The sequence below is a fragment of the Procambarus clarkii genome, chromosome 30 (genome assembly GCF_040958095.1).
Source record: "Procambarus clarkii isolate CNS0578487 chromosome 30, FALCON_Pclarkii_2.0, whole genome shotgun sequence".
In the NCBI taxonomy this organism is placed as follows: domain Eukaryota; kingdom Metazoa; phylum Arthropoda; class Malacostraca; order Decapoda; family Cambaridae; genus Procambarus; species Procambarus clarkii.
The window spans coordinates 23,478,459-23,489,641 of record NC_091179.1 but is presented as its reverse complement, the minus strand read 5'-3'; the positions used below and the strand labels follow the sequence as shown (position 1 = coordinate 23,489,641).

Below are 11,183 nucleotides of genomic sequence, written 5' to 3'. Positions count from 1 at the left end.
GCCCTGGCCAGGAAGTACCCACCTGGGCCACGCCCCAACACCTCAGGCCGCCTGGTCCTGTTGTTGACATTGGAGGGGAGACCCCACGAGGTGGCGGAGGAGGAAATGAAGGTTGAGACATAATAGAGGGTAAATAGGGAGTGTAGCGCGGGTTAGTGAGGGTGTGTGGGTAGCGGCAAGGCCACGGAGGGGCCCACGGAGGGCCCACGGGGCCTACGGAGGGCCCACGGAGGGGCGGGCAAGGCTGTGGCAGCGCGGGCACGCCACAGTTTCATTCCGTGTCCGACCACCTCCACGCTCAGACTTACGACTTGGAGCTCAGGTGAGGCTGCTTGTACGCTTATGTTGTTGGGGCGTCCGGGGCTGTGAGAGCCCCTCCCACACCTGCCAGGGGCTGTGGGAGCCCCTCCCACACCTGCCAGGGGTTGTGGGGAGCCCTCCCACACCTGCCAGGGTCTGTGGGGAGCCCTCCCACACCTGCCAGGGACTGTGGGGAGCCCTCCCACACCTGCCAGGGGCTGTGGGGAGCCCTCCCACACCTGCCAGTTACTGTGGGAACCCTCCCACACCTGCCAGGGTCTGTGGGGAGCCCTCCCACACCTGCCAGTTACTGTGGGAACCCTCCCACACCTGCCAGGGTCTGTGGGGAGCCCTCCCACACCTGCCAGTTACTGTGGGAACCCTCCCACACCTGCCAGGGTCTGTGGGGAGCCCTCCCACACCTGCCACTATGGTTTAGGTTCACCTGTGGTCAATGTTGATGTATTCTGATGCTTTAAACGAGCGTATATCTTATACCATATATAAATGAACGTATATCTTACAGAATATATAAATGAGCGTATAATTTATACCATATATACACATTCAGGGGCCCGGGTAATGTGAAATAATTGTTGTTTCTTAAAAAATAAAACCGCGTGAATTTAAAATATGTTATGAATGTTTTTGAGTGATAAAAGTCAAGTGAGGTCATGAGCCAGTGGGTCACAGCGTATCTACTGTTAGGTGGACAGAGGCGTGAGGTGAAAGATAACGTACCCAACCGATTGTGAATAGAGAACGAAGCCTATTAGACGGAATTGCGGTTGAAATTGTTAGGCTACGATAGGCCTAATGCACCTCCCACCGTTTATGTAAAGAACTTCCGTGCAAATTATTATTTTTTTTACATACAATTATAATTAATATATCTATTGTATTTTTTTTTTGAGGGGGGGAGGGCTTGATATACTGGAATTATTTTGTTGTGTTTATTTCTGTGTTGTATAATTTTGGGGGAAATGCATAAAGAAGTTATGACATATTGAAGAATGGTTCAGTGATTTGTCACTGGTGGTGCTGGCAACGGTGAACTGTGGTAGTGTTGGCAACAGTGAACTGTGGTAGTGGTGGCAACGGTGAACTGTGGTAGTGTTGGCAACAGTGAACTGTGGTGGTGGTGGCAACGGTGAACTGTGGTGGTGGTGGCAACGGTGAACTGTGGTAGTGTTGGCAACGGTGAAATGTGGTAGTGTTGGCAACAGTGAACTGTGGTGGTGGTGGCAACGGTGAACTGTGGTGGTGGTGGCAACGGTGAACTGTGGTAGTGTTGGCAACGGTGAAATGTGGTAGTGTTGGCAACAGTGAACTGTGGTGGTGGTGGCAACGGTGAACTGTGGTGGTGGTGGCAACGGTGAACTGTGGTAGTGTTGGCAACGGTGAAATGTGGTAGTGTTGGCAACAGTGCACTGTGGTAGTGACACCAACAGTGAACTGTGGTAGTGACACCAACAGTGAACTGTGGTAGTGACACCAACAGTGAACTGTGGTAGTGGTGGCAAAGGTGAAATGTGGTAGTGTTGGCAACAGTGAACTGTGGTAGTGTTGGCAACAGTGAACTGTGGTAGTGACACCAACAGTGAACTGTGGTAGTGGTGGCAACGGTAAACTGTGGTAGTGGTGGCAACAGTGAACTGTGGTAGTGATGGCAGCAGTGAACTGTGGTAGTGGTGGCAACGGTGAACTGTGGTAGTGATGGCAACAGTGAACTGTGGTAGTGATGGCAACAGTGAACTGTGGTAGTGGTGGCAACGGTGAACTGTGGTAGTGGTGGCAACAGTGAACTGTGGTGTTGGTGGCAACTGTGAACTGTGGTAGTGGTGGCAACGGTGAACTGTGGTAGTGGTGGCAACGGTGAACTGTGGTAGTGGTGGCAACGGTGAACTGTGGTAGTGGTGGCAACAGTGAACTGTGGTAGTGGTGGCAACGGTGAACTGTGGTAGTGGTGGCAACAGTGAACTGTGGTGTTGGTGGCAACAGTGAACTGTGGTAGTGGTGGCAACGGTGAACTGTGGTAGTGATGGCAACAGTGAACTGTGGTAGTGGTGGCAACGGTGAACTGTGGTAGTGGTGGCAACAGTGAACTGTGGTAGTGGTGGCAACGGTGAACTGTGGTAGTGGTGGCAACAGTGAACTGTGGTGTTGGTGGCAACAGTGAACTGTGGTAGTGGTGGCAACAGTGAACTGTGGTAGTGATGGCAACAGTGAACTGTGGCAACAGTGAACTGTGGCAACAGTGAACTGTGGCAACAGTGAACTGTGGTAGAAGTGGCAACAGTGAACTGTGGTAGTGATGGCAACAATGAACTGTGGTAGTGACACCAACAGTGAACTGTGGTAGTGGTGGCAACAGTGAACTGTGGTAGTGGTGGCAACAGTGAACTGTGGTAGTGGTGGCAACGGTGAACTGTGGTAGTGGTGGCAACAGTGAACAGTGGTAGTGATTGCAACAGGGAACTGTGGTAGTGATTACAACAGTGAACTGTGGTAGTGATTGCAACAGTGAACTGTGGTAGTGGTGGCAACGGTGAACTGTGGTAGTGGTGGCAACAGTGAACAGTGGTAGTGATTGCAACAGTGAACTGTGGTAGTGGTGGCAACGGTGAACTGTGGTAGTGGTGGCAACAGTGAACAGTGGTAGTGATTGCAACAGTGAACTGTGGTAGTGTTGGCAACAGTGAACTGTGGTAGTGACACCAACAGTGAACTGTGGTAGTGACACCAACAGTGAACGGTGGTAGTGATGGCAACAGTGAACTGTGGTAGTGATGGCAACAGTGAACTGTGGTAGTGATACCAACAGTGAACTGTGGTAGTGGTGGCAACAGTGAACTGTGGTAGTGACACCAACAGTGAACTGTGGTAGTGATGGCAACAGTGAACTGTGGTAGTAACACCAACAGTGAACTGTGGTAGTAACACCAACAGTGAACTGTGGTAGTGATGGCAACAGTGAACTGTGGTAGTGACACCAACAGTGAACTGTGGTAGTGACACCAACAGTGAACTGTGATAGTGACACCAACAGTAAACTGTGATAGTGACACCAACAGTAAACTGTGATAGTGATACCAACAGTGAACTGTGGTAGTGACACCAACAGTGAACTGTGGTAGTGACACCAACAGTGAACTGTGATAGTGACACCAACAGTGAACTGTGATAGTGACACCAACAGTAAACTGTGATAGTGATACCAACAGTGAACTGTGGTAGTGACACCAACAGTGAACTGTGATAGTGACACCAACAGTAAACTGTGATAGTGATACCAACAGTGAACTGTGGTAGTGGTGGCAACAGTGAACTGTGGTAGTGACACCAACAGTGAACTGTGATAGTGACACCAACAGTAAACTGTGATAGTGACACCAACAGTGAACTGTGATAGTGACACCAACAGTAAACTGTGATAGTGACACCAACAGTGAACTGTGATAGTGACACCAACAGTGAACTGTGATAGTGACACCAACAGTGAACTGTGATAGTGACACCAACAGTGAACTGTGATAGTGACACCAACAGTAAACTGTGATAGTGATACCAACAGTGAACTGTGGTAGTGACACCAACAGTGAACTGTGATAGTGACACCAACAGTAAACTGTGATAGTGATACCAACAGTGAACTGTGGTAGTGATACCAACAGTGAACTGTGGTAGTGATGGCAACAGTGAACTGTGGTAGTGACACCAACAGTGAACTGTGGTAGTGATGGCAACAGTGAACTGTGGTAGTGACACCAACAGTGAACTGTGGTAGTGACACCAACAGTGAACTGTGGTAGTGACACCAACAGTGAACTGTGAACCCTACTGTATTTGAGCTGGACTGAAATAAACATTTAAAATATATAAAAAATATATATATAATTACATAGCAGCATCGTTGATAAAATGCAATTTATTTATAAATAAAAAGTAATGGTGAAACTCGTACCCATGTTCGGGCCAAACTATTCAACTACCGACGTGAGCGATTTGATGTCATTGACGACACGCTGAATCACAATAATTAAACGATGAAGCGACATATGGCATCACGTATTAAACGATGAACCGACATATGGCATCACGTATTAAACGATGAACCGACATATGGCATCACGTATTAAACGATGAAGCGACATATTGTATCACGTATTAAACGATGAACCGACATATGGCATCACGTATTAAACGATGAACCAACATATGGCATCACGTATTAAACGATGAAGCGACATATTGCATCACGTATTAAACGATGAACCGACATATGGCATCACGTATTAAACGATGAAGCAACATATTGTATCACGTATTAAACGATGAACCGACATATGGCATCACGTATTAAACGATGAACCAACATATGGCATCACGTATTAAACGATGAAGCGACATATTGCATCACGTATTAAAAGATGAACCAACATATGGCATCACGTATTAAACGATGAACCAACATATGGCATCACGTATTAAACGATGAAGCAACATATTGCATCATGTATTAAACGATGAAGCGACATATTGTATCACGTATTAAACGATGAAGCGACATATTGTATCACGTATTAAACGATGAACCGACATATGGCATCACGTATTAAACGATGAACCAACATATGGCATCACGTATTAAACGATGAAGCGACATATTGTATCACGTATTAAACGATGAACCGACATATGGCATCACGTATTAAACGATGAACCAACATATGGCATCACGTATTAAACGATGAAGCGACATATTGTATCACGTATTAAACGATGAACCGACATATGGCATCACGTATTAAACGATGAACCGACATATGGCATCACGTATTAAACGATGAACCAACATATGGCATCACGTATTAAACGATGAAGCGACATATTGTATCACGTATTAAACGATGAACCGACATATGGCATCACGTATTAAACGATGAACCGACATATGGCATCACGTATTAAACGATGAACCGACATATGGCATCACGTGTTAAACGATGAACCGACATATGGCATCACGTATTAAACGATGAACCGACATATGGCATCACGTATTAAACGATGAACCGACATATGGCATCACGTATTAAACGATGAACCGACATATGGCATCACGTATTAAACGATGAACCGACATATGGCATCACGTATTAAACGATGAACCGACATATGGCATCACGTATTAAACGATGAACCGACATATGGCATCACGTATTAAACGATGAACCGACATATGGCATCACGTATTAAACGATGAACCGACATATGGCATCACGTATTAAACGATGAACCGACATATGGCATCACGTATTAAACGATGAACCGACATATGGCATCACGTATTAAACGATGAACCGACATATGGCATCACGTATTAAACGATGAACCGACATATGGCATCACGTATTAAACGATGAACCGACATATGGCATCACGTATTAAACGATGAACCGACATATGGCATCACGTATTAAACGATGAACCGACATATGGCATCACGTATTAAACGATGAACCGACATATGGCATCACGTATTAAACGATGAACCGACATATGGCATCACGTATTAAACGATGAACCGACATATGGCATCACGTATTAAACGATGAACCGACATATGGCATCACGTATTAAACGATGAACCGACATATGGCATCACGTATTAAACGATGAACCGACATATGGCATCACGTATTAAACGATGAACCGACATATGGCATCACGTATTAAACGATGAACCGACATATGGCATCACGTATTAAACGATGAACCGACATATGGCATCACGTATTAAACGATGAACCGACATATGGCATCACGTATTAAACGATGAACCGACATATGGCATCACGTATTAAACGATGAACCGACATATGGCATCACGTATTAAACGATGAAGCGACATATGGCATCACGTAGTAAACGATGAACCGACATATGGCATCACGTAGTAAACGATGAACCGACATATGGCATCACGTAGTAAACGATGAACCGACATATGGCATCACGTATTAAAGGAATATAAACTAAACCCTCACAATAATATCAGAATAACGTGACATATATCCACGAGACAACCATTGTAGCATGAGGTTGGGATCGAACCTGTGTGTGGGTTGACGACAGCGTTTGGTGGAGACCTGCACGACCTACACCAGAGTGCACTTGTGGGGTTACGAGCAACACTTCCATTGGGAATTATTGACTCCAAATTGTTCTAGTGAGGACAACGGATTCTAGGTTGAGTAACTTTTAGCACGTCTGTTTGTGGTAATGTTAGAGTGTGTGTCTGGGGGTTGTGTGTGTGTGTCCGTGGACGGTGGTGGAGGCGAGGGGGACACCGTTGTGTCCACCAGCCCCCGAGGTAAACTACTCACATTATATAAGGGACGGGACCGAGCGGGACCAAGGCGGTCACTCACTCACAAATGTCAAGTGTTGCTTTACTGGTGAGTATCTGACTCACTGGTCACGTTACTGTGTCCACCCGTCCTGGGGTGTCCAGCCACTCCTGGGGTGTCCAGCCACTCCTGGGGTGTCCAGCCACTCCTGGGGTGTCCAGCCGTACTGGGGTGTCCAGCCACTCCTGGGGTGTCCACCCGTACTGGGGTGTCCAGCCACTCCTGGGGTGTCCACCCGTACTGGGGTGTCCAGCCACTCCTGGGGTGTCCACCCGTACTGGGGGGTCCAGCCACTCCTGGGGTGTCCACCCGTACTGGGGTGTACACCCACTCCTAGGGTGTCCACCCGTACTGGGGTGTCCAGCCACTCCTGGGGTGTCCAGCCGTACTGGGGTGTACACCCACTCCTAGGGTGTCCACCCGTACTGGGGTGTCCAGCCACTCCTGGGGTGTCCACCCGTACTGGGGTGTCCAGCCACTCCTGGGGTGTCCACCCGTACTGGGGTGTCCACCCGTACTGGGGTGTCCAGCCACTCCTGGGGTGTCCACCCGTACTGGGGTGTCCACCCGTACTGGGGTGTCCAGCCACTCCTGGGGTGTCCACCCGTACTGGGGTGTCCACCCGTACTGGGGTGTCCACCCGTACTGGGGTGTCCAGCCACTCCTGGGGTGTCCACCCGTACTGGGGTGTCCACCCGTACTGGGGTGTCCACCCGTACTGGGGTGTCCAGCCACTCCTGGGGTGTCCACCCGTACTGGGGTGTCCACCCGTACTGGGGTGTCCAGCCACTCCTGGGGTGTCCACCCGTACTGGGGTGTCCAGCCACTCCTGGGGTGTCCACCCGTACTGGGGTGTCCAGCCACTCCTGGGGTGTCCACCCGTACTGGGGTGTCCAGCCACTCCTGGGGTGTCCACCCGTACTGGGGTGTCCACCCGTACTGGGGTGTCCACCCGTACTGGGGTGTCCAGCCACTCCTGGGGTGTCCACCCGTACTGGGGTGTCCACCCGTACTGGGGTGTTCAGCCACTCCTGGGGTGTCCACCCGTACTGGGGTGTCCAGCCACTCCTGGGGTGTCCACCCGTACTGGGGTGTCCACCCGTACTGGGGTGTCCAGCCACTCCTGGGGTGTCCACCCGTACTGGGGTGTCCAGCCACTCCTGGGGTGTCCACCCGTACTGGGGTGTCCAGCCACTCCTGGGGTGTCCACCCGTACTGGGGTGTCCAGCCACTTCTGGGGTGTCCACCCGTACTGGGGTGTCCAGCCACTCCTGGGGTGTCCACCCGTACTGGGGTGTCCAGCCACTCCTGGGGTGTCCACCCGTCCTGGGGTGTCCACCCGTACTGGGGTGTCCAGCCACTCCTGGGGTGTCCACCCACTCCTGGGGTGTACACCCACTCCTGGGGTGTCCACCCGTACTGGGGTGTCCAGCCACTCCTGGGGTGTCCACCCACTCCTGGGGTGTACACCCACTCCTGGGGTGTACACCCACTCCTGGGGTGTACACCCACTCCTGGGGTGTCCACCCGTACTGGGGTGTCCACCCGTACTGGGGTGTACACCCACTCCTGGGGTGTCCACCCGTACTGGGGTGTACACCCACTCCTGGGGTGTCCACCCGTACTGGGGTGTCCAGCCACTCCTGGGGTGTCCACCCACTCCTGGGGTGTCCACCCGTACTGGGGCGTCCAGCCACTCCTGGGGTGTCCACCCGTACTGGGGTGTACACCCACTCCTGGGGTGTACACCCACTCCTGGGGTGTCCACCCGTCCTGGGGTGTCCACCCGTACTGGGGTGTACACCCACTCCTGGGGTGTCCACCCGTACTGGGGTGTCCAGCCACTCCTGGGGTGTCCACCCACTCCTGGGGTGTCCACCCGTACTGGGGTGTCCAGCCACTCCTGGGGTGTCCACCCGTACTGGGGTGTACACCCACTCCTGGGGTGTACACCCACTCCTGGGGTGTCCACCCGTACTGGGGTGTCCACCCGTACTGGGGTGTCCAGCCACTCCTGGGGTGTCCCCCCCCCTCCTGGGGTGTCCCCCCCCCCCTCCTTGGGTGTCCCCCCCCCCCCCCTTCACACCCTAACAACAAGAGCGCTCGTCAAACCTCTTGTTTACAAACCTGAAATTCTAGTTCAGCTTAATGTAGTGTAAGTGACGAAGGCTGAGTTGTTAACACTTTATTGGCTCTACTGGTCCGTTGTTCTTCCTGTTCTCTATGTTGTCTTGTTCATCCTGGTCTTTGTGTTGTCTTGTTCATCCTGGTCTTCATGTTGTCTTGTTCATCCTGGTCTTTATGTTGTCTTGTTCATCCTGGTCTTTATGTTGTCTTGTTCATCCTGGTCTTCATGTTGTCTTGTTCATCCTGGTCTTTATGTTGTCTTGTTCATACTGGTCTTCATGTTGTCTTGTTCATCCTGGTCTTCATGTTGACAACACCTTGTCAACAGCGCCTGTCAACACCCGTAACACCTCCCCGTCCTCCTGTCTACACAAAAACTTTGTGACCCTGTGTAGTAGTGTTGTCCAGGTCTTAAGTGTAGCGTGTTGTCCAGGTCTTAAGTCTAGCGTGTTGTCGAGGTCATTAAGTGCAGGTGTTGGGGAGGTCTTAAGTCTAGCGTGTTGTCCAGGTCTTAAGTCTAGCGTGTTGTCGAGGTCATTAAGTGCAGGTGTTGGGGAGGTCTTAAGTCTAGCGTGTTGTCAAGGTCTTAAGTGCAGGTGTTGACCAGGTCTTAAGTCTAGCGTGTTGTCGAGGTCGTAAGTAGAGCGAGATACGAGCAACACATCCGTGTAAACAGGTCTGATGGTCCATGCTAAACATCAGACCAAGTGATCATAAGACTACCCATCCTCCGAATAGACAGTACGTTTTAATACTTAATGTAATAAGTACATTCCTGACTGTCTGCATAGTATAAATACACTTAATTGTGCCCTTACATTTACCTCCCCACATATTCTCATTTTCTGTTAAAACACAAAATGATTAGGTTGAAGTTTTCATGTTCAATACTATAAACACAAGTTTTAAATATAAAGAATTTATTTTTCAGTTTTATTAAACAATAGAGATTTTATACAAAATTTGAAAATATCCTGAGTTACTTTATAATTTATTGAAAGATTTTAGTTTTGTTTTATTAGTTTTATAAAAATGTAATATCAATATAGTTATAGGTTAAGTACTAATTGTAATTAAGAAGCAATAAATGTTATTTAACTGCATGTCCTCCTACACAGCCAAGGTTAGGTTAGGTCGTGGTTTTCTATACAGCTTCTCAGGTAAACTCTAATATTCACAATATTTTGGTGCGATGCTGGCGATTAAGTGTATTTATGTACTATGCCGATAGTCAGGATTGTACTTATTACATTTAGTATTAAAACGTAGTCTATTCGGAGGATGGGCTGTATAAGATCACTTCCTTATCTTCCAGCCGCTGATGTTATCTTGGTAATCCGAGACCCGAGCGCTCTTCCCGCCATGTACTTAGATAACAGATTAGATATCGACACGATTACTTGAAAGATTCGTGAGATAGTTTTAATTCTCGATAGTCATTGATGTGAGGCATGATTGATGGTCCTAGTTAGTGTTGTTGGAGATGCTGAGGGAGGGAGGGAGGTTAGGGGAGGGTTGGTACACTTTGGGTACACTTTGGGTACACTTTGGGTACACTTTGGGTACATTTTGGGAACACTTGGGGGTGCCCCTGTGGTGTAATTTAGGTGTGTTATTGAGAAATCACGTTGTTCTTGGAACTTAGCAGTGTCCTCTGGCACCATCAGAGACACTGCTGTGTCCTGTATCATTACAAGAGACACTGGTGTGTCCTCTGAAATAACGAGACAGTTATGTATCCTCATATATCACCAGAAATACTTACATAACATTTAGAGATGCCAAAGATTCTTGTATCATCTGGCATTGCTGTAATGTATTTATCTTCTGAACTGTACCAAATTTTGTAATTTTCTTGTATTATACATTATTACAAGGAAGCCTAACCCTTGGGGGGGGGGGCAACAGTTTCAGCCTAATAAATTGGTCATATATTTAAATATTAATAAATTTGTATATTTACCATTGCCAGAATATACAAAATTTGGGGAATACAGAATTTTTGCTTTCGGGAACAAAAACATATTCAAAAATAATTTAATGATAGTGATTTTAAAGTATATAATGTACAGCATTTTTTTGACAGGAATATTCAGAGCTCAAATAATATTTTTATTGTATCTAAATCTTTGTTAGTTTTCGATTTATTTCCTATTAAGAATTTCTAATTGTCGTAAGAATTCTTATGACAATTTTTTTTATTTTAATTCCTAAAAATTTGGATTTTTTTCATTAATTTTAAAATTAATTTTAAAATTAAATTTAATTTTAATATGGTGAACGCCTATTTAGAGTTGGTTTAAAACGTGTGTATGTTGACCTAGGTGAACCAGTCCCTAGGAC

General features: G+C 47.9%; 1 protein-coding gene across 1 annotated transcript in view; it reads left to right on the top strand.

The window, feature by feature from the left end:
• The first annotated feature begins 203 nt into the window (after positions 1-203).
• The window catches only part of LOC123748570 (uncharacterized), a 94,916-nt gene continuing 83,936 nt past the window's right edge, over positions 204-11,183 (top strand). Inside the window, exon 1 of the mRNA XM_069334035.1 lies at positions 204-322. The gene's annotated coding sequence lies outside the window, so the exon portion shown is untranslated. The remainder of the gene's footprint in view (positions 323-11,183) is intronic.